This window comes from Scyliorhinus canicula, chromosome 8 (assembly GCF_902713615.1).
Source record: "Scyliorhinus canicula chromosome 8, sScyCan1.1, whole genome shotgun sequence".
In the NCBI taxonomy this organism is placed as follows: domain Eukaryota; kingdom Metazoa; phylum Chordata; class Chondrichthyes; order Carcharhiniformes; family Scyliorhinidae; genus Scyliorhinus; species Scyliorhinus canicula.
In genome coordinates this window covers 24,309,007-24,334,329 of record NC_052153.1, presented here as the reverse complement: position 1 = coordinate 24,334,329, position 25,323 = coordinate 24,309,007, and the positions used below count along the sequence as shown (strand labels likewise).

Sequence of the window (25,323 nt, the reverse complement as noted above, 5' to 3'; positions counted from 1 at the left end):
TTAAAGGATGCTTGCAATAAAACATGAATGTCCTGGGAGCCACTAGCTGCCGACAGAGGAAAATGGTGACACCTACTCTAGGTTGGCATGCCCTGCCATGATGACCAATGACTACTGTAGTTTTGCAACAGAAACCAACGCTGTAAATAACCACCCACATCTTGGTTTCACGTGCGGCACTTGTGGTAAAATCTGCATCTCAAGGATTAACCTCACTTGGCCATCAGCAAAGGCATGTCACATGAAAACACCCCATCTGAAATGAATTTGTTTGCTACATGTCCATTACTCCTTGTCGGTGGAATGATGCTGGAACAAAAGTTCCAAGAGTTCTAGAGGCCAACATTGACACATAACCTCTGCTGCACAGATCTTACTGTGATTGGAATTACCAGGATGTTTGTGACCACACTGAAGTCTGTTATCCCGTGATGCACTGTCTTAAAAACTATTGGAACAAAAACAGAACATTTATGCAAAGGTTACTCTGATATTCACTCCATCGCCTAGATCGCTTGCTCACTTCCTCATCCTAGTCAGCCTCTGTTCCTTCTCTCAACCTCATGCTTCATTCCTGTTGGAATGGTTTTTCATTAATACTGTCCATTTATGTTCCTCCCCTCAATTTTAATCTCCATCCCTCAAAAGTACAGTGTTTAGTTCTCCTTTTCATCATTCTCTCTCAATACTATTACTCAGTTTTTACCCTTTTCTCAGCTGCGATGTTGTTGAAGCTTTTCCCGACTGTGATGTTATAATTTGGCCTTTTCCCTAAATTGATCTGCCATGCCATTTATATTTGCTGTCACTTTGGTCAAAAAATGTGCGCAGTGTCCATTTGGATCTGTTAATACTTAAGTCAATGCAGAAACATTCACATTTATTCAGAGTATTGTGGATGATAATTCTGCTGTGTCTTATGTAACTTTGTGAGAAAGCTTTGCTTACTTTTGCTGACTCAATTTCTTTCAAATGAGCTGAAAGTGATTGAGTTGAAATTAGCTCAAGACCAGGGTGCATCATGAGCTAATAGCAGTGAAAAAGGTTGTTTCCATTTCTCTTGACAATATGCCTGTTAAGCATCAGAATGTCTGTTTAGGAAGAAGGGTGATTGTAACCATTTTTCAGCTAATGCTGATGCTGTGCGTTTAATAATTGAACTGAATATTGCCCAAGGCATCTATACCTCCCACTAAATAGCATAGCGGTGATGACTCTGGAATAACAGATGTAAATTCATAAGGCGGGTTTGGCATTAACAGGAATCAGTTGGGAGCGAGTCAAAATTAAACCAGTGCACAGAGGTTCACCTCCTTAATGAAAATGAAATGAAAATTGCTTATTGTCACGAGTAGGCTTCAATGAAGATACTGTGAAAAGCCCCTAGTTGCCACATTCCGGCGCCTGTCCGGGGAGGCTGGTATGGGAATCGAACCGTGCTGTTGGCCTGCTTGGTCTGCTTTAAAAGCCAGCGATTTAGCTGAGTGAATACACTGAAGCCGAAGAAGGCTTATCAGATTGATCCATTGATGGCTTGAACCTGGCCCTGAAGAAAATTGATCAGTTTCAAAATATAATCTGAATATCATGAAGTATTTCAGGTACCAACGGTAACACTTCAGATGCAACAATAGTTAATTAGTAGAATCTAATTAGAATAGAAACTGATACATTCATAGCTATTCCGATGAGTTTCCTTTGTGCCAATTCCAATCTAATTTTGTCTGCAATTGGGGCCATTGTAGCAGAGAAACCAACAATCGAACAAAACAAACACTCAGTTCACAGTTCATTACAATCCAGTTGGAATATTCTTCACTCAGATGCAATAGTGTTTTACTGAATCTCTCCTGCAAGAGTAATGATAAAAGGAGCAATGATCTTGGTACAGTGTTAATGGTATAAGGTTTTAGAAGTCCAGGTAATGGCCAAATTTGTTCTGCGCATGATGCAGCAATGAAGGACTTTGCATGTCACCAGTGTATGTGGATAAAAAATGTAGGCAACGTGCCTGCCATTTCTTGAGTTGCCCTGGCATTAGGAGAAGTTACTTGACACCAGTACATGCTTTGAAAATGTCTTTATTGCTGCTGACTCAAATCAAATTGGGGCAGCACGGTAGCATTGTGGATAGCACAATCGCTTCACAGCTCCAGGGTCCCAGGTTCGATTCCGGCTTGGGTCACTGTCTGTGCGGAGTCTGCATATCCTCCCCGTGTGTGCGTGGGTTTCCTCCGGGTGCTCCAGTTTCCTCCCACAGTCCAAAGATGTGCAGGTGGGGTGGATTGGCCATGATAAATTGCCCTTAGAGTCCAAAATTGCCCTTCGTGTTGGGTGGGGTTACTGGGTTATGGGGTTATGGGGATAGGGTGGAGTTGTTGACCTTGGGTAGGGTGCTCTTTCCAAGAGCCGGTGCAGACTCGATGGGCTGAATGGCCTCCTTCTGCACTGTAAATTCTATGATTCTATGAAATCCTGACAGACATGTGGCGGGTGTATGGTCCAGAGTTTGTTTTGGACCAAGTTCTGTGATGAGGGATTCCAAAAGTAATTTAACCTATTCATGCAGTGGATGTACAGGACTGACAGATGTTACTGTAGTCTAAATAGCCAGTCTGAAAGTTTAAAACAATTCCTGATATTGTGCAATCTTGCATATCCTTCAGATGTTTTCTTTGGTTATTCAGTTTCTACCTCAATTTTCCGGTGGCTGTCTGCTTTGCTGCTTTTCTAGTCTGTCTGGCCCTACCCTCTTTGTAAATGTAAATTTAGGGGGCAGGGTTCTCCGACCCGCCAGCCGACCAATGGGGTTTGCCGTTGTGGGCAGCCCCACGTCGTGGGGAAATGCCCGGGCATGGGTGCAGTGCTGTCGCAATGGAGAATCCCGCCAGCAGAGAATGGATTATGTAATGGGGGAGGGATTATCAGATGCACAGGCCTAATTTTTAAAAATACATAATTTACAGTGCAGACGGAGGCCATCTGCCCCATCTAGTCTGCACTGGCCCTTGGAAAACGCACCCCACAGAAAATTCTCCTATTCACGTTCACCTTTTCCCTTTTGACCTTGAGTTTGTGAAAGAGTTGTTGGGTGTCTTGACGATTCTTTTCCTCGGTGGTGGCTTTTCCCATGATTTTCATTTGATTTTTCTAGTGTCAGTGGGGCTGGTGTGATGCGCTGGATGTGGTTAGTGAGGAGTGAGGCCAGCTGCGTGATAAGTCTTGCCACGTGCTGGGTATCCTGGGGATACTGACTCCTGTGTACAAGAATGTGCTGGACGAGGCCAGGCCCGGTACTGTGGCTGGTACCCCTTATGCTTGGGATATCCCTTCTTGAAGGCACTTAGTAGAGATGTCATGAGAGGCTGAGTCTTGATATGTTCTGAGTATCCTTGGTTTACTGGCTACCAAATGCAAAAGGGTGCGGGGCTGGGTCGGGATTTGTGCTGTGGCTGCTTTTCTGTTGGGCCTCAATTGGCAGCGGGGCAGAAAGTTGGACCATGGACCTTCCCGCCCAGAACATAAGCATGCCAGAGGTGGGAAGGCAGTGTGGTTCGATGACACCATTGTTCCGCCCAATTGCATGCCCTTCCCTCCTCGGAGCTTACTACCAGTGAAAGCACCAGATTCCATCCTGTGTCTCTACTTGTGAAGCTAAGGATCCCATATGCCTTATTAACTGCTTTGTTAAACTGCCATGCCAGCTTCAAGGATTCCGTAAGGATACTCTGCACAAATGTGACAAATTTCATTAGCTAGTTCCCAAAGTACTTCAGTGCAATTGATGTGGCAGTAGCGGAATTGTGAATTGGTTTGATAATTTACCAGTCTGTTGCTTTGGAGAGTGCTTCCTTCCACATACATGTCAATCCTTACTCTGTTTCTCTGGTTGGCAATCAGTAGCTAGTGGTGTCCCTCATGGATCCGTGTTGGGCCCACAATTGTTCACAATTTACATAGATGATTTGGAGTTGGGGACCAAGGGCAATGTGTCCAAGTTTGCAGATGACACGAAGATGAGTGGTAAAGCGAAAAGTGCAGAGGATACTGGAAGTCTGCAGAGGGATTTGGATAGGTTAAGTGAATGGGCTAGGGTCTGGCAGATGGAATACAATGTTGACAAATGTGAGGTTATCCATTTTGGTAGGAATAACAGCAAACGGGATTATTATTTAAACAATAAAATATTAAAGCATGCCACTGTGCAGAGAGACTTGGGTGTGCCAGTGCATGAGTCACAGAAGGTTGGTTTACAGGTGCAACAGGTGATTAAGAAGGCAAATGGAATTTTGTCCTTCATTGCTAGAGGGATGGAGTTTAAGACTAGGGAGGTTATGTTGCAATTGTATAAGGTGTTAGTGAGGCCACACCTGGAGTATTGTGTTCAGTTTTGGTCTCCTTACTTGAGAAAGGACGTACTGGCACTGGAGGGTGTGCAGAGGAGATTCACTAGATTAATCCAGGAGCTGAAGGGGTTGGATTATGAGGAGAGGTTGAGTAGACTGGGACTGTACTTGTTGGAATTTAGAAGGATGAGGGGGGATCTTATAGAAACATTAAAAATTATAAAGGGAATAGATAGGATAGATGCGGGCAGGTTGTTTCCACTGGCGGGTGAAAGCAGAACTAGGGGACATAGCCTCAAAATAAGGGGAAGTAGATTTAGGACTGAGTTTAGGAGGAACTTCTTCACCCAAAGGGTTGTGAATCTATGGAATTCCTTGCCCAGTGAAGCAGTTGAGGCTCCTTCATTACATGTTTTTAAGGTAAAGATAGATAGTTTTTTGAAGAATAAAGGGATTAAGGGTTATGGTGTTCGGGCCGGAAAGTGGAGCTGAGTCCACAAAAGATCAGCCATGATCTCATTGATTGGCGGAGCAGGCTCGAGGGGCCAGATGGCCTACTCCTGCTCCTAGTTCTTATGTTCTTATAGAACATAGAACAGTACAGCACAGAACAGGCCCTTCGGCCCTCAATGTTGTGCCGAGCCATGATCACCCTACTCAAACCCACGTATCCACCCTATACCCGTAACCCAACAACCCCCCCCCCCCCCTTAACCTTACTTTTATTAGGACACTACGGGCAATTTAGCATGGCCAATCCACCTAACCCGCACATCTTTGGACTGTGGGAGGAAACCGGAGCACCCGGAGGAAACCCACGCACACAGGGGGAGGACGTGCAGACTCCACACAGACAGTGACCCAGCCGGGAATCGAACCTGGGACCCTGGAGCTGTGAAGCATTTATGCTAACCACCATGCTACCCTGCCGCCCGTTCTTGTGTATGTTCTTACACAAACTGGCATGAGGACAATCGGATCTGATGGACGGAATAGATATCCAAATAGAGTTACAGAAGGAAAACCCTTGGAATCTTTTGAGGAAATTGGATACGACCATAGGCTTGGTTGTTCAATCACTAAATTATGGCTTCTGCTTTTATTTTTGAAGGGGCAGGGTGAGGAGGCAGGCCCAAAGCCGGCTCCAGCCAGAAATGGGATTGAATCCAACACTGTTGTCCTATTCTGAACCACGCACCAGTCGTTTACTAACTACTAACTGAGTTAACCTCCCCCCCACCCCCCCCGCGCCTCAACCATCTATATTAATGCTGCATCTAGAAGAACTGGAAAGGTGTCTTTTAAACTATTTTTCCATGTCTTTATTGAAAATGTGACTATCTTCACTATTATCTTTCCATTGGTTGCATTGTTCTCCAATTCTATTGAGTGTACAATATTTATGTTTGGATATTTACTTGTATCAAATGTGATCGCTGTCAAAAATAATGGCATATGAAGTTTGGTATTTTAGAATTTATGTTGAGAATGTCTCTTGAGGTGACAAGTGTTCACAGCCGATATATTCATCAAAACATGTTGTACAGACATCTTTGGTTAAATACAGAGCAGATTTGTGAACCACTTTTCATTTAAGTAATGTGCGAATGTCTCTGTTACACTATTCTGTTATATCTTTCTGTTCTGCGAGAGTGTGAATGTATGTAGATAAGGGCCTCCGAAGTCAGTTGAAACACAAGACAGGATGGTAATTGATAGCTTTCAAAGCGATACACGCTGAGTGTTATATTTGTATCAGAGCTGTTCAACCACTGAGGTAGAAAGACTCCGAATAATTCTGCAACTGGAGACTTATCAATTTCATGTTGCATCATGACTTTCAAGTGCCTTGGTTCAAAGTCAGTTTGAATTACATGGGGGCCGGTCACCATATTCAGCTTCCTGGGGTAGCTCATTTACCTGAGAGTGCGCGACTGGGTGGCAGTGTGCCGCTGAGAGAGCTAATGATGATTTGGCGAATCCCTGCCATGTATTACTCATTCGACAAGGAGCTCAGTGCTCATTAGCACTAAGTAATCAGCATTTCAGTTGCACTTGGAAATTTTTTTCCCCATTTATTCCCAATAAGGGCAGCATTTAAAAAGGTGATCAGATTAACTTTATTTGATGTTCTTATTGAAACAAAACAAATTTTCCGTTCTATAGTCAGAAACTTATTTAGTGCAATATATAAATTAACTACATTTTTTAGAGAATATTTGTCAACAAGATGAGGAAAGCCAGAGAATTTTTTTAGTATTATTGCACATACCCATTGTCAGTGCCAGACACACAGCTAATCTTCACACCCATATACTGTTTTTTTTTACCCTTTGGGGAATAGTGGTGGAAGGATTTCCGAGCTGATTATCAGCTCATTGAACCATGTTGAAAGCTCCTTCTGTAGCCAGCAAGTCCTGGAGTTGGACCCAAGCCCAGAGCTTCTGATTCAGTGGTCAGGGTGCAACCACTGTACCACAAGGTCTACAGGTTACAACTTTACTGTGGTAAAGTTTAGATGTCTTGATTCTCATGCTAGAATTTTTGACTGAGAGTGTGGTATAACGATATGGCACATATAGGATTAACGTGGGACGAAGTACAGTACAGCCCGTACAGTGATGCAAGAGAACACATGACCCACAACTTAGGGTCAGTCTGGTGTTGGACAGAGCCATGTGCACAAAGCGAGCATGGACACAGCTCCTAACTCAAACTTTTCACTATGAATCTTCTTGTTATCAATAAATACATGCAGTTAACCTCCCTCAAACTACGACAGCATGGCAGCAGCGAATGGAAAAACCCCAAAACCTTACAAAAACCACTGAAAAAAGCGTAAATCCTGCAAAGCTGATGAAAAATATGATGCAGCGTTCTGACCTGATGGAAAGCTCGTGAAGCAGAGGAAAATCTAGAGAATGACTTGGAAGCTGAAGACAGACATGTACCTCGCTGCAGCAGAGAACTCCATGGGACTGCTTGGCCCCCAAGTGCCGAGTCAGCAGGCCTAGCAAAGATGAGCTAAAACTTTTACATTCCAGGATACAGCAAATCCTGAGAAATGTTTCAACAGTTCAATTGTCAGAAATTGCAGGTTAAAAAGTCAATTGGAAAAAAGCAGATTCCCGAGCCGGCTCTGATAAGGGGCGGGAATATTACGAATTCATCTGGAAGCATCATGACTAAATAATCAGCTTTGAAGACCAACAAAGGCCAAAATTTTAAACTTTTGTGATCCTAAACCATGATGCTGAAATGGAGAAGTCTGCAGCTAATCGATCCAAGCAGACATTGTTTAAAAATGTTTCAAGGCTGATTGCACACCCCATTGCAGGGGGAGCCTGCCCGGAGGCAAGCACGGGTAAATCCTTTGTCTAACAACAAATGATAGCACTATTTTGAATTTCAGCAATTTCTTAAAGTTGAACCGACACTTTCTAACCATGGATCAGAAGTCCATTCTTCCTGATCAATTTGGACTTACCCAAGACCGAGATTAATCACATAATTCTTTAGATACATGATTCTTTCAGGTCTGGATTAAAGAACAGAAGCTCAGCAAGTTAACACGCTGCTTTACTCGGTAGGCCCAATGGTAGACAACATTATTTCTAGACAAGGAATCGACGAATCAGCTGCCAAGTTTGAAACTGCACTAAAATCATTTGGTGTTTAGTTTAACCTAAGAAGTAACAAAACCCTTGAAAGGGCTAAATTTAATAAATGTGACCAGCAGCCAGGAGAACCTGTCGACTCATTCATTAATGATCTGTACAGGATTACTGGAAGTCTGCAAATATGGAGACCGAGGTGCGGAAGACACACTCTCAGATATGCTGAAATCAAAGGAAGAGCTAATCCTCAAGAAAGCTACCCAGAATGCCAGGCCCAGGTACCTTTTAAGAGGAGAAGGAAAACCGTGGTACAAAGGAATACTGTTCGTTGACCAGCCCAGTAACAGGGAAACTCGAGGCAAAGGGAAGCAATATTCTAACTAGCCAATAGAGGGACCGTGCCCATACTGTAGAGCAAAGCATCCCCGCAGGTGTGATGATTGTCCTGCAATTTTAGTAAAGTGCTTTCAATGTAATAGAATTGGATACTTCAGCAATCTATGCAAGGATAAAACATCTAAATGCACAGAAGACTCAAAGATGATTTATAAGGTCGAGATTGGCTTCACAACGCAAGGGTCCCAGGTTCGATTCCCCGCTGGGTCACTGTCTGTGCGGAGTCTACACGTTATCCTCGTGTCTGCATGGGTTTCATCCGGGTGCTCCGGTTTCCTCCCACAGTCCAAAGACGTGCAGGTTAGGTGAATTGGCCATGCTAAATTGCCCTTAGTATCCAAAATGATTAAGAGGGATTATTGGGTTATGAGGATAGGATCGAAGTGAGGGCTAAAGTGGGTCGGTGCAGACTCGATGGGCCGAATGGCCTCCTGCCCTGTATGTTCTATGTATCTATATATTGCACACCAAGAGGGGGAAAGTTTAAGGGAGATGTGCGTGGAAACTTTTTTATGCAGAGGGTGGTGGGTGCCTGGAACGCTTTGCCAGCGGAGGTGGTAGAGGCGGGCACGATAGCATCATTTAAGATGCATCTAGACAGATATATGAACTGGCGGGGAACAGAGGGAAGTAGATCCTTGGAAAATAGGCGACAGGTTTAGATAAAGGATCTGGATCGGCGCAGGCTGGGAGGGCCAAAGGGTCTGTTCCTGTGCTGTAATTTTCTTTGTTCTTTGTTCAAGAGGATGCACAGTCATGTGTCTCGGGTAAGGTCAAAGGTTCTGGATCTTCATATTGAAATGCGGATGTTTTGGTTAACAACCATCTCACAAATTTTAAATTGGACGTGGGAGCCAGTGTTATGGTCCAACTGGACAAAGAACTGCAGGCCAGAGTCCCTGGGACTCTGTTGGCCCAAAGGAATCCAACTTCTGGGCATGGCATGACCTGGAACCAGTAAGGTATTGGAGGAAACAATTCTTCGAGCTGACATGCATCATCATAGAATATTCATTATAGAATCACCACAGTGAGGAGGACAGTCAGCCCATCGAGTCTGCATCAACCCTCCGAAAGAGCTAGACCCAGTCCCCCGCCCTAACCTGCGCATTGCTCACGAGCAATCCATCTTTGGACTGTGGGAGAAAACCAGAGCACCCGGAGGAAACTGATGCAGACGTGGAGAGAATGTGCAAACTCCACACGGACAGTCACCCAAGGCCAAAATTGAACCCGGGTCCCTGGGATTGTGTGGCAAAATTGCTCACCCCCATGCCACTCTGTAATGAGACTTTTCTCTCGGGCATCGATGCCTGTGTAGCTCTGAATCTCCTCAACATGGCGGAAAATGTCAAGACAACCACCAATGTAAATTATACAAAAGTGCAAATTCCCCACAGTTCCAACAAGAAAGAGCGTCCTGACTGGGGCTTCAGCTCTGAACTGTCTTCTCTCTTTGCAGCTTTGTCCATTTCAGTTACAGGTGCCGGAAAGCTATCATTTGTCAGGCGAGCCAACCACTCCGGGGTTAACACGATGCCCTCTATGGAAGATAGACAAGAGAACAGCCAACAACCTGAAGAGCCTCAACCTTAGGCTCTGATGACTGTTGATGAGGTCAATACTGCGACCACAGAGCAAACACTGTGGGCGAAATTCTCCCAAAACGGGAGAAATCGTCAAACTGCCGTAAAACCCGGGCGGGTTTTACGGCATCGCGCCCCTTCCCGACGGGGGACCGATTCTGGTCCCCCGTCGGGGCTAGCAGCCCGACGTCGGAGGCTCCGACAAGTCGGGCTTAACGAAAATCGTTAAGCCCGCTTGTCGGACTTAGCGCCGGCTGACGCGTCATATGACGTCAGCCGCGCATGCGCAGGTGGGAAGACTCCACCCGCGCATGCGCGGGTGACGTCATCGCGTTTTTGCGCGAAACCCGCGCATGCGCGGTCCGGGTTGCCCCTCAGCCGCCCCGCGTATTGATACTGCGGGGCGGCGGAAGGACAAATAGTGCGCGGGCATCGGGCCCGCTGCCCGCGATCGGTGGGCACCGATCGCGGGCCCATGGCACCCTTGGCACGGCCGTGGTACTGCCGTGCCAATCGGTGCCATGGTTATTTTTTTCCAGGTGGTCACGACGTTTTTACGAACGGCAGGACCAGGTGTGTTTGCCGTTCGTAAAAAAGTCGTAAAGGGCTGGGACTTCGGCCCTTCTAACAGCTGTGAATCGCTGCCGGCCGTAAAAAAACGGCGGCAGCGATTCGTGTCGGGATTTCGGCGGGGGGGGGGGAGAATAGCGGGAGGGCGTCAAAAAAGTCGGGAAGGCCCTCCCGCTATTCTCCCACCCGTCGTGGGGGGGGGAGAATTTCGCCCACAGTGCCTTATCACAAGTGGAATAAGCCGAATATGACATTATTTTTTTTTTGTAGCCAGTTTTGGAATACAAAATCTATACATTTGAAATTTTATTTTGCTATAACGGCACAGTGGAAAGACAACCAGTTGTTCGCCGATGAATGTGCTGAAGGACCAGACCAGCAGCAGGCACAATCCAGTATACTGGCAGCAGGACCCAATAGATTCTGCTCCTGCATAAAACTTTCCTCTCATCACACTTCACTACTGTAATTGACCTGTTTGGCTGACTCTGAAGTAACTTCAATCAAGATCATATGGCAAGGTCTGCACAGTTGTGTCTTTGCATAACAAGTTTCAAGAAATGCAGAATTGTACTTGCCTCCTTATTGTTTTCTCACGCTCCTTGAGCTGCAACCACACAATTGTTCTGACTCAAGGTGCGACCTAGCATTATGAAGTGTGCTGAGCTACTTCCCTGGATACTATAATTAAATTAAGTCAAAATGCTTTTAGGAACTTCTGGGTATGACTTTCTTTGAAAAGGCAGCAATATTTAATCTAAATACCTATTGCTTCATGTGAAGGGGGGTTCAATGTGATTTCATGCCTTACGATGCTGTGAATACCATAGATGAGGAATGTTAGAGAAGAAGCACTTATCTAACACATTTAAGCATGGGCATCAGCACCAGTACCAATCAGATAATTAATTTAATTGCTTGCGCTAATTACAATAATAAAATGAAACATGCCCTGCCATTAGTCAACTGATCCAGAAGTTTTCTGTTTCACAATCTGCCAGCGCCCACTTTGAGTTTTGTCTCATTTATAGAAATATTTACTCAATGGAATAAATACATCATTAGTTTCTTCGTGGATTTTGGTTCCAAAAATAAATTGGTCCTTTTCATAGCCCTGCCCAAATGAAATGGATCCGGTTTTTAAAAATCTACCTCTGTCTTGTGCTTGTGTTATTTTGGACAGGAGGAATTTCAGCAGCAAAATCAGCAAGGAACTTTTGGGAATTGAATTCCAGTTAATTTATGTTGATTTTTTTTGTCGATTCTAAAGTGATATTAATGCACAGCAAAAAAACTCCATTGTTTCATGGAGGGCGGTGAGCCACACTCGAGCCAGGTGGTACAGCCTCTGCAGCTCACTATCAAGGAAGACTGTTGTGCTCCAGACGGAAAGGCAGAACAGATCTTCAGTTTGTATTGGGACTCTTTTGCCGTGATGCAAGCTGGATGGAATGCGGGCCCCCCGAGTAATCCTTTGCATTCTGTCTCAAGGCCCATTGATATCTATGTAGTTTGCAGTATTGTTATTTTTAATGCCATTTAGATTGTAAGTAACCCTGGAGAAGAGCCTCTAATCTTACAGCACCCCCGATGATGACATTTTCGCCAAGACTTTTAACAGTAAACTGGACCACCCAGCTTGTGCCATCATACCCGTACCCAGTCAATTAAAGAAAGTCAGCCAGAGCAATCAGGATCGTACCTGGCGTATTGTCAGTAGAGATAGCATCGCGAAATCGCCAGCATTAATAGCCTTAACATCTTAGATGTTAGAATCCATTCACCCAAGGCCCCAATTAAGTTTGATGGTAGTTTTTATTCAGCTTCTGAGACGGTATCCCCTATTCTCTGAAGGCAACTGATGCAGAGCAGAAGATGTTTCTGTGGCTGTCTGAAGTGCTGACATGATAAAAATGTAACGATAAGGGGCGGAATTTTACTGGCTCCAAGGGGTGGATGACTGGGCTGGGGGTGGGCCATGTCGAGGTGTTGTTTCCAGTACCTACCGTTCCATCCCCACTCCCCTCTGCAGTTTTACCAGTGGCAGGAGATGTATTTCGACCCTGGGTCAATTGAGGCCCATTGATGGACAATTAATGGCCACTTAAATGCCTCCTCCCAACTGTCGAGTACACCACATTTCACATTTCACTGAGCGGGGTGGGGACAGGATTGCTTCCTTTTCGGGCAGTCTGTGCCCATCAGAGGTCTGCCCTCAAGGTAATCCTCCCCCCCCCCCCCCCCCCCATGCTGTTCCTCTTTCCACATTGCTCCGTCCATCTCAGCCCCCACCTTCTCCGATCTGGCTGCAGTTCCAGCAGTGGCCACTGCTGTTCGTGATGCTGCTGGGACCAGAGCGCGCAGGACTTACTCCCGAATGGGGACGGAAGGCCCACCTCAAACCAATTAATATCTGGTGGCCAGTAGATAGCTGCGGGGCAAACTGGCCAATCAGGTGTGGGTTTGTTGCCAAGATTTACGCAGCGGACCCGGGGTCCATCCCCAGTGTAAAATTCAAACCAAGATTGTGTGATCAGTATGAGCGAAGCACATTTACGATTCATTTAGACCTGGGGAGCTGTGCTTATTTTTGAGAGTGGCATCTAGGTGGCATTTTTGAAGCGATTGAGTGTTTGAATGGTCGGTAGGTAAATAACCACTCTGGTTCTTGTATGCCATTCACAATAGGATGGTCACTTTCCATGTAAATAAAGTGATAACAATTGGGCGGTATTCTGTGATCCTGAGGTGTCAACACGGCCTCAGGATCAGCAATTCTGGCCCCTACAGGGGACCAGCACGGCACTGCAGCAGTTCAGGCCGCTCCAGCTGCTGATCCTGGTGTCAACTGGGCGCCGCGGGATCCGCGCATGCGCAGTGGCACCGGCACCAACCCGCGCGCATGTGCAGTGGCTTCCTTCAACGCAGCGGCCCCGACACAACATGGCGCAGGGCTACAGGGGTCGGTGCGGATGGAGGCCCCCAGCCAGAGAGGCCGGCCCGCCGATCGGTGGGCCCCAATCGTGGGCCAGGTCACATCGGAGCCCCCCCCCCCCCCCCCCCCCCCCCCCGGTCTGACCCCCTGCCCCCCCCACTGGCCACCCCGACCCTTCCACGCCGAGTTCCCGCCGGCTGAGAGCAGGTGTGGACGGCGCCGGCGGGACTTGGCTTTTTTACGATGGCCGCTCGGCCCATCCCGGGTGGAGAATCGTTGGGAGAATCGTGGGGCGGCGTGGCACAATTCGCGCCGGACGCGGGGATTCTCCGGGCCGGGTCCGGGCTGAGAGAATCCTGCCCAACGTTCTTTCACATACAACTCAATGTCCTATAAGCTTATTCTGCATTTTTACAATTATCCTTTTAACAAGTAATGACCCCCCCCCCCTTCCTTCTCTTATGAATTAATAATACTCTAATACTCACATTTGCGAGCATTAGGTGATACTTTGGTTGAAGGCTTAGTGTTGTCAAAGATTTTTTTTTAGCTGCAAGATCGTGTGTTGGCCTAGGGAAGAACGGAAGATGAATGAAAATCTCCTTTTTGTTTAATGTTGATCAGCTTTTCTAATGCTGCCTTAACTAAAAGAAATTTTTTCAAAAAAAGGTAATCATTAAAGTCGCCAATGGATTATTCTTCACTGTATATAGAAGGATGGGGCAGCACGGTGGCACAGTGGTTAGCATTGCTGCCCATGGCGCTGAGGACCCGGGTTCGAATCCCAGCCTGGGTCACTGTCCGTGTGGAGTTTGCACATTCTCCCTGTGTCTGCGTGGGTTTCACCCTCACAACTCAAAAGATGTGCAGGAAAGGTGGATTGGCCACACTAAATTACCCCTTAATTGGAAAAAAATAATTGGATACTCTAAATTTAAAAAAAATATATAGGAGGATGAATGAACTTTTAAACCAACTAAAATACAGAGATCAGGCTCACAAAGAGTATCTTGGAGTATGTAATTATTGGCATTTGCCTTCTATGCATGAATAAATCAAATTATTTTCACAGTTGTTAGGTTTACTCTCCATATTGACTGCTGAATCCAGCCCAGCTGCAGTAGGCGTCACTGGATTGCTGTGATTGCTTTCTGATGTGCAAGTCAGTAATCAGGAACTGATAGGTTTCTAAGTACCACAGGAGCGGAAATGTGGGGGAAACGTGAGCTAATATGGTACAGGAAACATTGCTGAGATATTAATGGATCAGAAGTGTGTATGTGTGTGTGGGAAAGGACAGTGGAAGACAAATGGATCTTCTGCTTCATCTCCTGCTTTAGGAGAAGGTTTTTTTTTCTCCGCTTGTTTTAAAATGCAAATATAGCGCAGCATTTTGCAGATAAAAGCCAAAGACCAATTAAAAATGCAGGAAGTTAAGTGCAATGTGAATTCAGGTCATGTCCTCTACCAGCACGTGAGAGAGCTTTTACTTTTTTAAGCAGCTGTTGTTTATTCAAATGGAACTCCGCGTAAGAGCAATTTACCAGAACTACCTTACAATGCCTATAATTTATTGACTTGTACATTTACCTATTTACAAAAGCTGTTTGATGAAGCGTTCAGATAGCACTTAAAACGAAAAGTCAGTAAAGTTGCATCAGAGTCTTTGCCAAGCCATTGCCCCAACAAGTTGTGTGATCCCAATCAATTGGCCATCTCACTACATATCCTTTAAGCCTTTATTTGACAGTCATGTGTTTGATTGACTCTGGCAGCCATTTATAATTAATGAAGGTGGATTCTCCGGTCCCCCAGACGTGTGTTAGTCGGCGGCATGCCGTTCGCTGATGGCGGGACTCTACTCCCGCGGCTTATCAATGGGATTTCCCATTGAATCCACCCCCCTGCCGTCGGGAAACCCTTGGGCGGGGGTGGGCTGCCAGCGGAAAACGTGAATTGCAATGGCTGGAGAATGCCGGCCCTTGTTTTATTGACCTTCTATATTCCATCAGTTATTGTTGGGTGATTTTGGGGGCAATTCACCTAAACAATGACTTTGTGCCGCAATTCTCTGGAATTCTCCCGCAAATTTCCATGTGGCGAAGGGTGATTTCAATGGGAAATCCCATTGATGAGTGGCGGGAGTATAGATTCCGCCGCCAGCGAACAGCAGGCGAGAAGCAGGCAACTGTAGGGCCGGAGAATCCAGACCGAAGTGTCATTTTGCGTGAATTTGGCAGGATGTTTCCCACCTGGAGCTGGATCCTCTGAACATGGGGCGATGTCCCCACGTCGGCATAAAAACGCAGGCATTGTACTCCCGAGTTGCCTAGAAAAAAACCCAACTTGATTCACTTACCTTCAGGGGGCTAGCAGGGATCCGAAGTGCTTCACGCAGCTTTGGCTGTGGCTATGGGCCCCTGCACTTCCGGTTCCGAGTCCGCGCATGCGCACCGCGATGGCCTCCAGCGGCCGCACCGGGCGCTATGGCAGAATCCGACTATGGACCAACACCAACAAACTAGGCCCCCCGATCAGCCGCGGGCCCGAAGACCCTTCCGGCCCGATCGCTGCCCTGGCTCTCCACCAGGGTGGCCATGGACTGAGTCTGCAGCTGCCATGTGAGCATCAGGAACCCAGCTGGTCGGGAGAGGAGCATTTTTGGACGGGCCTCTGGCAATGGCCCACCAGCCGCGGGCGTAACTCGCGGACGCGCGGTTAATCGGGGCCCGGAGAATCGCCGGAGTGGCGCCGGGTTCGATTCCAGCAGGAACTTTGATTCTCCACCCCCATGTCAAACGCGATTTCGGTGTGGGGCTGCAGAGAATCAAACCCAAGCTTTTTGGGTGAGATCCAGACCCGTATTCACCCACACTTAGGCCGAAATTCTCCGGTTGTTACAATTCACTTTTCCAGCCGGCAGCGGGTTTCCCGGCAGCATGGAGTGGTTACAATGGGAAATCCCATTGACAACCTGACCCTACCCCTGACATCCTGGGGGACTCCAATGGCCTCTGAGACCGCTGGAGTGGGTATCATGCCTGGTCTCCGTTTGTGGAGACCAGTATTAATTGGCGCCCGGGTGAGGCTGCGCTGGTGACTCCTGGGAGCCGGGGGGATGCGGCCTCAAACAGCCGTGCATATTTAGATATGCCTAATGGTCCTTTAAAAGGGCGTGATCCAGATCACGCCGGACGGGTGACTTGCAATCAGCTCAACGGCCGATGCGAGGCCCAGTTTGGGCCTCTCCCACGATGCGCCCGGCATAATTTGGGTGGCCAATCGCAACATTCCTATTGTCACTGCAACTGAGAATGGCACTGATCGGAAAGAAATCATTGATCTTCCCGATCGTTTTTTTAAAAATTACTTTATCTTGTGGACAGAGGCGAACCCCTAATCCAGCTCCTTGCCTGCTCCAAAAAACAATTCAAATTGAATCCAATTCATGGTCCCCATAAAGGAGACATACCCGATCAGAGCCAAAAGGCTCAATCTACACTTGATCTTAGACAAAAGGCCGAGAAGCGATCCCGATCGTTTATTTTGAGCAAAATTGTTAAGTCTTGGCTTTGACTGAGGAAAGTGAGCAAAGCAATAATTAGGGCTACTTTGCTGTTGACAGTTTCATCAGTAACTAGAATAGCGTTTCAAATGACAAATTTCAAATGAACTGCAGCTTTTCTTCTGAAGATTACCAAATATTGATTTCGAAAAAATATTCATCAGTGTTGGTGTGCAGCCTGTAACTGAATAAAAGGAATTGGTTTGATTTAAGTGGAAGAGTGCCTTGCAGTTTCAAAACATTGATAAGATGTGATAACGTTTTCAATAACATTTTCCAAAAATGTCATTAGTTGTTGCACAGTCAAGGTCTCCAGGAAGGTGGAAAATTTAACTTGTGTGGAAATAAAAATTGCAGATTTTTGTAATTATCCTGCCAAATGTTAGTCTGCGATTCTAACCCCCACCTCCCGCCAACCATAGTGCTCGGTGAGTCTCCCATTATTCCCCGGAGAACAGATGGGAGAGCCACTAAATGTGGTTTGCACAGGGCACCAAACGGGACGTGATGATCCTGGCCGGCGGCAGCTGACGTAATCTAGTTCACACCCTCGCTGGGCCTGAACCAGACCGGCATATTTAAATGACTCTTCACACTAATTTAAATATATGCAGCCTTTTCAAAGCCAGAGTCTTCCGCAGGTGTAGTGTGAGGACAGCGCAATCACTACTGGTTTCCAAAAGCAGAAACCAGATGTGGCGGCCACACCAGGGGAGCTTGGTCCTTCGGAGGCTGTAAGAGCCTTCAGGTAGTCGGGGAAAGGGCAGAGCACTGCCTGTGGCACCCTGGTTGACAGTGCCAAGTTGGCAGCACCAAGGGTCAGTGCCAGGTTTCCCAAGGGGCATTGCCGAGGGGCGGGACCTGAGACTGACCATGGCCATGGAATGGGGTGGAAATTGAAGGGAGGGACGACTGAAGAGGGAGCATGAGAAGGGAGGCCTGAAGGGGGCACATGAAGGGGGTGGGGCCTTATGTGGCGTGGGGACCCGAGGGAGGGTTCTGACAGGGGGAGGCCTTAAAAGGGGTGGCCCTCGGTAATCAAATAGTGGGGTCTGACTTGGCTGCGGGGTTGAGGGTGTGGGAGATTGAGGGAGTCCAATGCCCCGATGCTGGCAAGGATGGGAGGGAGGGGGGTGTGGTGTCACCTTCATTCCTGGGTGGACATTTAGTGATGTGGGGAAGTTGCCCCTTTGGGGTCAAGGATTGGATGTGTTGCCCATGTCTGTGGGGGATTGCAATGTCTCTGGGTAAGGGGTTGTAGGGCACCTTCAACATAAAATCCCTGAGGAGCTAGTCTTGCCAATGTTTTTAGGTCCTGACTCCAGAAGAATTTCTAAGTGGAGGAGATTCAGGCCGAACTTCCCTAAGCTCTGCAAAAATGGCGAGGTGTGAGTGGATTATGATGGGAACAGTTGGCGGGATTCTCGCTGGTTTTCCCCTCAAAATGACACTTGGGATTTGATTCTCCACCACGTGCCACCAGTAGCAGAGTTCCCGATGTGTCGGACAATCCCACATTGAGCAGGAAATGGGGCGTGATCCCGTTCCAATGCTCCAGTCCTCCGCCGGCAGAGGCAGTGAGCTACACGTCCCGTGCTGGTGGGAGGATGCAACTGGGTCATTCGCATCTGGTTAATGAACTGGGCACTGGATTTTCCAAGCCTCCGTGATTCTCCAGACCTCTCGGCCAGGATTCATGCGGGCATGGATTGGTGCAAGTACTTTCCAGATTGTCCCAGATGCGGTGGACACCCGGTGGGCCAAAGGAGTATGTCTGTAACACAGGTGCCTCCAAAGTCCATCGGAGGGCCCCATCCCCCATGATGCAAATGTTGCTCACTCCAAACCTCAGCCCCCATAGAGCCTCCCCACCAGACATCCATTTCAGGGATCCCCATCAGACACCCCTCATCAGACCATATCAGAGACCATCCCCCTATATCAGAGACCCCCGATATCAGAGACCCTCTATATCAGAGACCCCCCATATCAGAGACCCCCCTCCATATCAGAGACCCACCCATCAGATACCATTTCCCATTTCAGAGGCTCCCCATCAGAGACCCTCTCCATCAATGGAAGCTAAACAGCAGCCCAGGCAGGAAGGGGAACAGTGCAAAATCATTGCTTTTCACGTACCTGTCCCTTACAAATGCCTTAAACAGAGGTGTGGAAATCAGCAGCTGTTATTTCAAAGAAAGCCAAAACCACGTTACAAGGCTTTAAAACTCCTCAGATCTTTTGATCTGCAAGGCTTTTATTCACTTTCAAAGACAGATAGCTTTCAGAAGGCTGTAATTGACTGGGTAATAGCTTCCAGACAGTCTGGATTGTTGATTTTCATTTCCCTTCATGCTGGAATCCATCTCAACCACCCTGCTGTGAAGCTAACCACAATGTTTCTAAACATCTAGGAGATGCTTTCACTTCCTCCTTTTCTCAGCAGAAAGCACTTAACTACTTTTGGTGTGGTGACAACCTTTCAATTCCCATTGGTGGTGGTGGGGGGAAGAATGCCCCGACTTGTCAATGCGGGGAGAGGCAAGATTTGCATTGTGGAGGATAGAGGGGCCCACCACCGGACCTCTGTATCGAGCGCCTGCTCAAAACAGCAGTGCGATTGTGGGATTCGGAACAGAATCCCAGGAGCTCCTCACCATGCATAAATCTGCATGGCAGGGGAGAATGAATCGCTCCTGGGCACCTCTCCTCACACTAGTGCAGACCAGGAGCGATTCTACTCTGGTGGAAGGACATACCCAAATGGTGAATTCCACCCATAGTTATTTTTTGGGAGTATCACCCCTTTAATTATCCTTTTCCATTGTTAGTGAAGAATCATGTAAAGAAAAATGAGATTCCAGGTTATTTTTAATGCTTTGTTCGTGGGTTTGCAGGGAGAAAGTGTACCAATCGACTCACACGTGATGCCAATCTATTATATAAATCACAAAAAGTTTGATGATCAAACTCGAATTGTGCTTGCCGAGTCAGTACAGATTGGTGGCAGGATTTGTTGGTGCTGGAGAAAGGACCCCAAACTTGACAATGTGTCACAGAGCACCAGAACTCCACCGTTACGACTTAGAGGATCCAGTGATCCAAGTGTCCAAGCCTGCAACACTTATAACAGGACACGTTTTGAATCTGTGGAATATAGGAAAGTGATAGTTATTGAAGTCAAATATGTCAAATATATGTGGTTGGAGAAATAAATGTTAATCAGGACACAACAAATGAAAAATACCAGATGCAATGATTTTAAATTTTCGTCCCATGATGGGAGAGAGAATATAGCACAGGAGGAAATTTTCTTGGGGCCCAGATATCTATCTTCAGCCACGCTGCTATTATTGTTAGCAGTTAAATTTCCCAGATCAATAATAGGGCACAGAGCGGAATAGGTAGTGGACACTATGAATGAAAACCTCCCGGAATTTGAATGGCAAATAATGGATTTGTTGCTGAAGGAGTCCTTTGGAAGGCCTTGCACAAGCAAAGGTTGGGATGGCTACTATTGGTATGCAGTACATTAATCATACCCAGTTGACTGAATAAGGCAGCTTCTGTTTTCAGAATATAGGATCCGGCAAATTTTACAGCTTCTTGGGTATTGCATTTCACAGTTCTGTCTTTTGTTTTGTTGAAAAAAGCAAATCATGGTCTCCAGTACATCTTCCTTGATCTGTGTCCGATGGTAACTATAGACTCTTGTGCACAGGCATGTAATTCTACTGATTGCCCACCTTGAATTGTCTGGGAAATTAGTCTTAGTCAGCCTGAGATATTAGAACAAGCTTTGAGCCATCACTTGCTTCCATTGGATGAACAAACAATTGCTGAGAATTGCAGCTTGCTATTAAATATGTTTTCTCTCATGATTCCGCAAATGCCAAATACAGTGAATCCTCTGATCACAGTTGCGTTGGATAATTCCACGGGGGTACAATCTCAGGTTCCCTTTCCACCCCCTCTCAAGGATTGGCCCAATTATTTGGATAATTGGTGGTCTGCGCAGAAGGGGCTGCACTTGCGAACAATCTCAAAGGACGTTGCTCACAGAGAAATAGTGATCTCACTTTAGCGATCTCTGCAGCATGGATTTCACCTTTCCCGACATTAACTTGAACCTAGTGCCAGCTTACGGGAGTCTTCAGGGGCCAGAGAAAGACCGAGGAGGCATAATAGAAACATGGAAGATAAGAACAGGAGGAGGCTATTTGGCCCTTTGAGTCTGCTCTGGCCATTCATGCAACGCAAGAGCCTGATTCTGTCTCTCCCCCCCCCCCCCACCCAACCCTGCCCCCATTTGTTTGAATCCCCTTTGCCCCAAGTGCTATATCTAACTGCTTCTTGAAAACATGATGCAAGAGGCAGGGTCATTTCTGGGTCACAAACCCACCCTCAATTAGAGCAGACAAAGCTTTCTATTTTGGTGGAAATGAAGGGTTAATTGACCAGGGCACGATAGTCACAACCAAATAATGGTAAGGTGGGTAGCCCATGGGGCATGTTGGTGTTGTGAGCGAAGCAGAAATGGCAATCCCCCATCTCTGACCCACCTCGGCAGCTATTGCTATGGCTACCAGCCATTCTTGATTTCGAAGAGTAGGAAAGCATCTGAATCCTCAACTTGGCTGGGGCCATGCATTAGGTTAAAAAATGTTACTGTTATCAAAATTTAATTGCAGTGGAGTAGATTTTCTTCAAAACTTGCACTTTTTTCAATCCAATATTCTTTTTTCCACGCCATCGACCCTGATACTGACAGACTGACTTGTCAGCTCCCAAAGGCTGCCTGCACACACAGAAATTTCAAGACTGTAGAAGATGAGCTATTAACTCAATGTGTGCCCAATTAGCATTGCTGGTGACTTCACTTTGTCCCCCCCTCCACCGTTGTTGTACTACATTCTTGCTAAAATCATCAGGGTCGGGACCGGAGGCAAATCCAATCAGAAATTCAGGAGAAACCCCCTTACTTGAGGATTGGTGAGAACGTGGGATTGTCTGTCGTCAGGAGTGGTTGAAGTGAATAGTGTATGTGTAGTTCAGGGGAAATGAGACAAGCCTACGAGACAAATGGGAATAAAGGGTTGTGATGACAGATTTGAAAGTGGAAAAAAGGGAGGAGGCAAAACTGGAGCTTAAACACTGGCACGTTTGGCCAAATGGCCATGAGCTGGCACCAGATTCAAATTAATGTGCCGCATATCCTATGTAAGCTTATGGAGGTGTGACGTATGTCAGTGCCATTCACATTGTTACTTGCTTCATGCTGACCCGATTCGGCACATGAAAATCCAGCCCCAGGTGCCCAGCAATAGCAATATTATCAAGCGGGGTAAGCTGCCAATCACATTGAAGAATTCTAACCATCAGCAAACCAGGAAATAAAATGCATTGATTATGCTTAATCTTTTACAAATTTTACAGAGAGTGAAATAAACCTTTGGGGCAAACACTTAAAGCTGAAAAATCTTAAATACTTTCAAAGTCTTTTAGTTTTTCTTATAATGGAGAAATCTGAATTCCACAAATTTAAAATATGTTTTCCAGGGTCAGAGAAGTTTTTTAGCAATAGTTATGACTTGGTACTTAGTGTTGAATTATGCCTCATTAAGAAGGCTTAACATTTTAGGATTTTTAAAACTGTGTTATTAGGGGTCAGTTTGGTGATTTCTGTTTGATTGTAATCCACCTGCAAGCACTTAACTGTTTTTGATGTGGTCAGGAGCTGTCAATCATAGATAGATGTTTATAAACATTGCAGAGGGGTCTCTGTTATGGGGAGGTCTCTGATAAAGGGTGTGGTTCTCTAATATAGGGGATCCTCTGTTATGGGGGGGTTCTCTGTTATGGGGATCCTCTGATAAGAGTGGAGTTATCGAATATGGGGGGTTCCCGAAAATGGGGGGTTCTCTGATATGAGGATTCACTGATGGGCTCTGGTGAGGTGGTCTCTGATATGGGGAGGTCTCTAATGGAAGTCTTTAGTGGGGGTTCTCAGATGTGGGGTGTTGAGACGCCCTCATGGGTGTGTGTTGTGGGGCAGGGGAGTGATGACCCACAATTCCCGTGGTTGGGCTCCCTACTTGCCAGCCAGGGGTGGGGGTGACAGCCGGCGGACCTCACTAGCAGGCCACCCGTTTTAAATAGCGATCCAGTAGCGGGATTCGGAATGGAATCCCTTACACTCCTCGCCATGCATAAATGTGCATGGCTGGGGAGAGTGAATCGCTTCCCCTCGTGCCAGCACAAACCATAAGCGATTTAACTCTGGTGGGAGAACATGGGGCTAGATTCTCCGTTTCAGCGACTAAGTGTTGATGCCAACGGAGCATGTCTGGTCTTTACCACCAAAATTTATGTGTGAAACCCTCACTGATTCTGGGACTGATGATGTCTAGCAGCGGCACCGGGTGAAATGCCCGGCTGCCGCGCAGAAAACGGCCGGAGAATGGGAGGGTCCGTGGCTGCGCGCATGCTGACGGCCTGCAGCGGTTGCGCCATACAACATGGTGCCAGCCGTGCGTGGACCCGGCCCACTATCCGCGATCCTATAACCCACCCCTTGGCTGCCCCCAGCCCCCGCCCCCGAGGCACCCCCCCCCCCCCCCCCCAGCCCTCGCGGAAGATCCCCGGCCAGTGGCACGGATCCCGGCCGAGTGTAGGGGGATTGGGCACAGCCCGCCGCTGCCATGCTGGGTTCTCGCACGGCTGAGACCACACATGTTCCGTGCCATTGGGAACTCGGCCCATTGGGGACGGAACATCGCGGGAGGGCTGGCGGATGACGCACCAATGGTGTTGCAGCAGTGCGCAACGCGATGACTCCATTTCCGAGGGGGCGGAGCACTGCTGACCGGCATCAAACCGACGCTGACCCCTGGGTTGGTTTAGCACAGTGGCCTGAACAGCTGGCTTGTAATGCGTGGGTTCAATTCCCGTACCGGCCTCCCCGAACAGGCACCAGAATGTGGCGTCTAGCGGCTTTTCACAGTAACTTTATTGAAACCAGCTTGTGACAATAAGCGATTATTATAGGGGCTGGTTTAGCACAGTGGGCTAACCAGCTGGCTTGTCATGCAGAACAAGGTCAGCAGCGCGGATTCAATTCCTGTACTGGCCTCCCCAAACAGGCGCTGGAACTAGGGGCTTTTCACAGTAACTTCATTGAAGCCTACTTGTGACAATAAGCAATTATTATTATTATTATTATTATTTGGGCATTGGAGTCGATTCTCTGCCCGATTGCCGATTACGATATCGCCGTCGGCTAACGAAGAATCCAGCCCATAGTCTTCCAAACGGATAATCCAGCCCCAGTAGTGATTCCTGCTGATGTCACGCTGCACTGGCGGGGGATGGGAGGGGTGGAGAATACCAGGATCAAAGAGAATCTTGCTTTAAACTTACCAAGCATTTTGAAATGCTGATCTAAATATAATAATCACCCCCAGTGAAGGGGTGAACCAAATTGTGGCATCTGCAACGGACAGGAACATGGCGCTCTGATCGGCGCCCAGCATGAACCTCATTCTGAAGCTCACTGGCATATTGGGATATGCGCTGGGTGCAACGCGGCTGGAGAATCGCCTCCGCAATGATTAAAATCTACACCTCAAGGACACTTATATTATTCTACCTTTTTCAATTGGACATTAACCTCCCTTATTTTGCGTGTGTGTGTGCGTGCGTGTGCGTGCGTATGTGTGTGCATGCATGTGTGCGTGTGTGTGTGCGTGTGTGTGCGTGTGTGTATGTGTGTATGTGTGCGTGTGTGTGTGTGTGTGTGCGTGTGTGTGCATGTGTGTGCGTGTGTGTATGTGTGTGTGTGTGTGCGTGTGCATCGTCTTGCGTTTATGGTTAACAAACTTGCTGTTTCTTTGATTCAGGAAAACGTTTGATTGGCTCCTTTTTCTCACTACTTAAATAATTATATACATTCTGGTTTGGAAAAGACATATCCTTGTTAAAAAAAAACAAAGTCAAACCTTTGTTGTGACCAGCTGAGGAGGTTGAACAAAGAGGAAGCGGTTCACCCCTTCCAACCTCATTACAGTGACAACAATGGCACAATGCTGGTCAATGTGAGGATCAACCTACCTCTGCAGGTTTGAACCCGAGGATGAAGCATTGCAATAAAAATACATCTGCATAACAATAGAGCATCTAATAGTGACATTTGAAGGTGTCAAAACATTTTACACTAACCTTTCAGAATGTCTCTGACTCTTCAGCAGACTTCCCCACAGTGGCCACGAACTGTCCAGGAAAGTGTGTTTTTTTAGGGATTCCAAAACCC

At 47.0% G+C, this 25,323-nt stretch overlaps 1 protein-coding gene across 48 annotated transcripts in view; it reads left to right on the top strand.

The window, feature by feature from the left end:
* LOC119970160 (receptor-type tyrosine-protein phosphatase delta) overlaps window positions 1–25,323 on the top strand; it is a 2,903,826-nt gene that overhangs the window by 2,388,654 nt on the left and 489,849 nt on the right. The window lies entirely within an intron of this gene.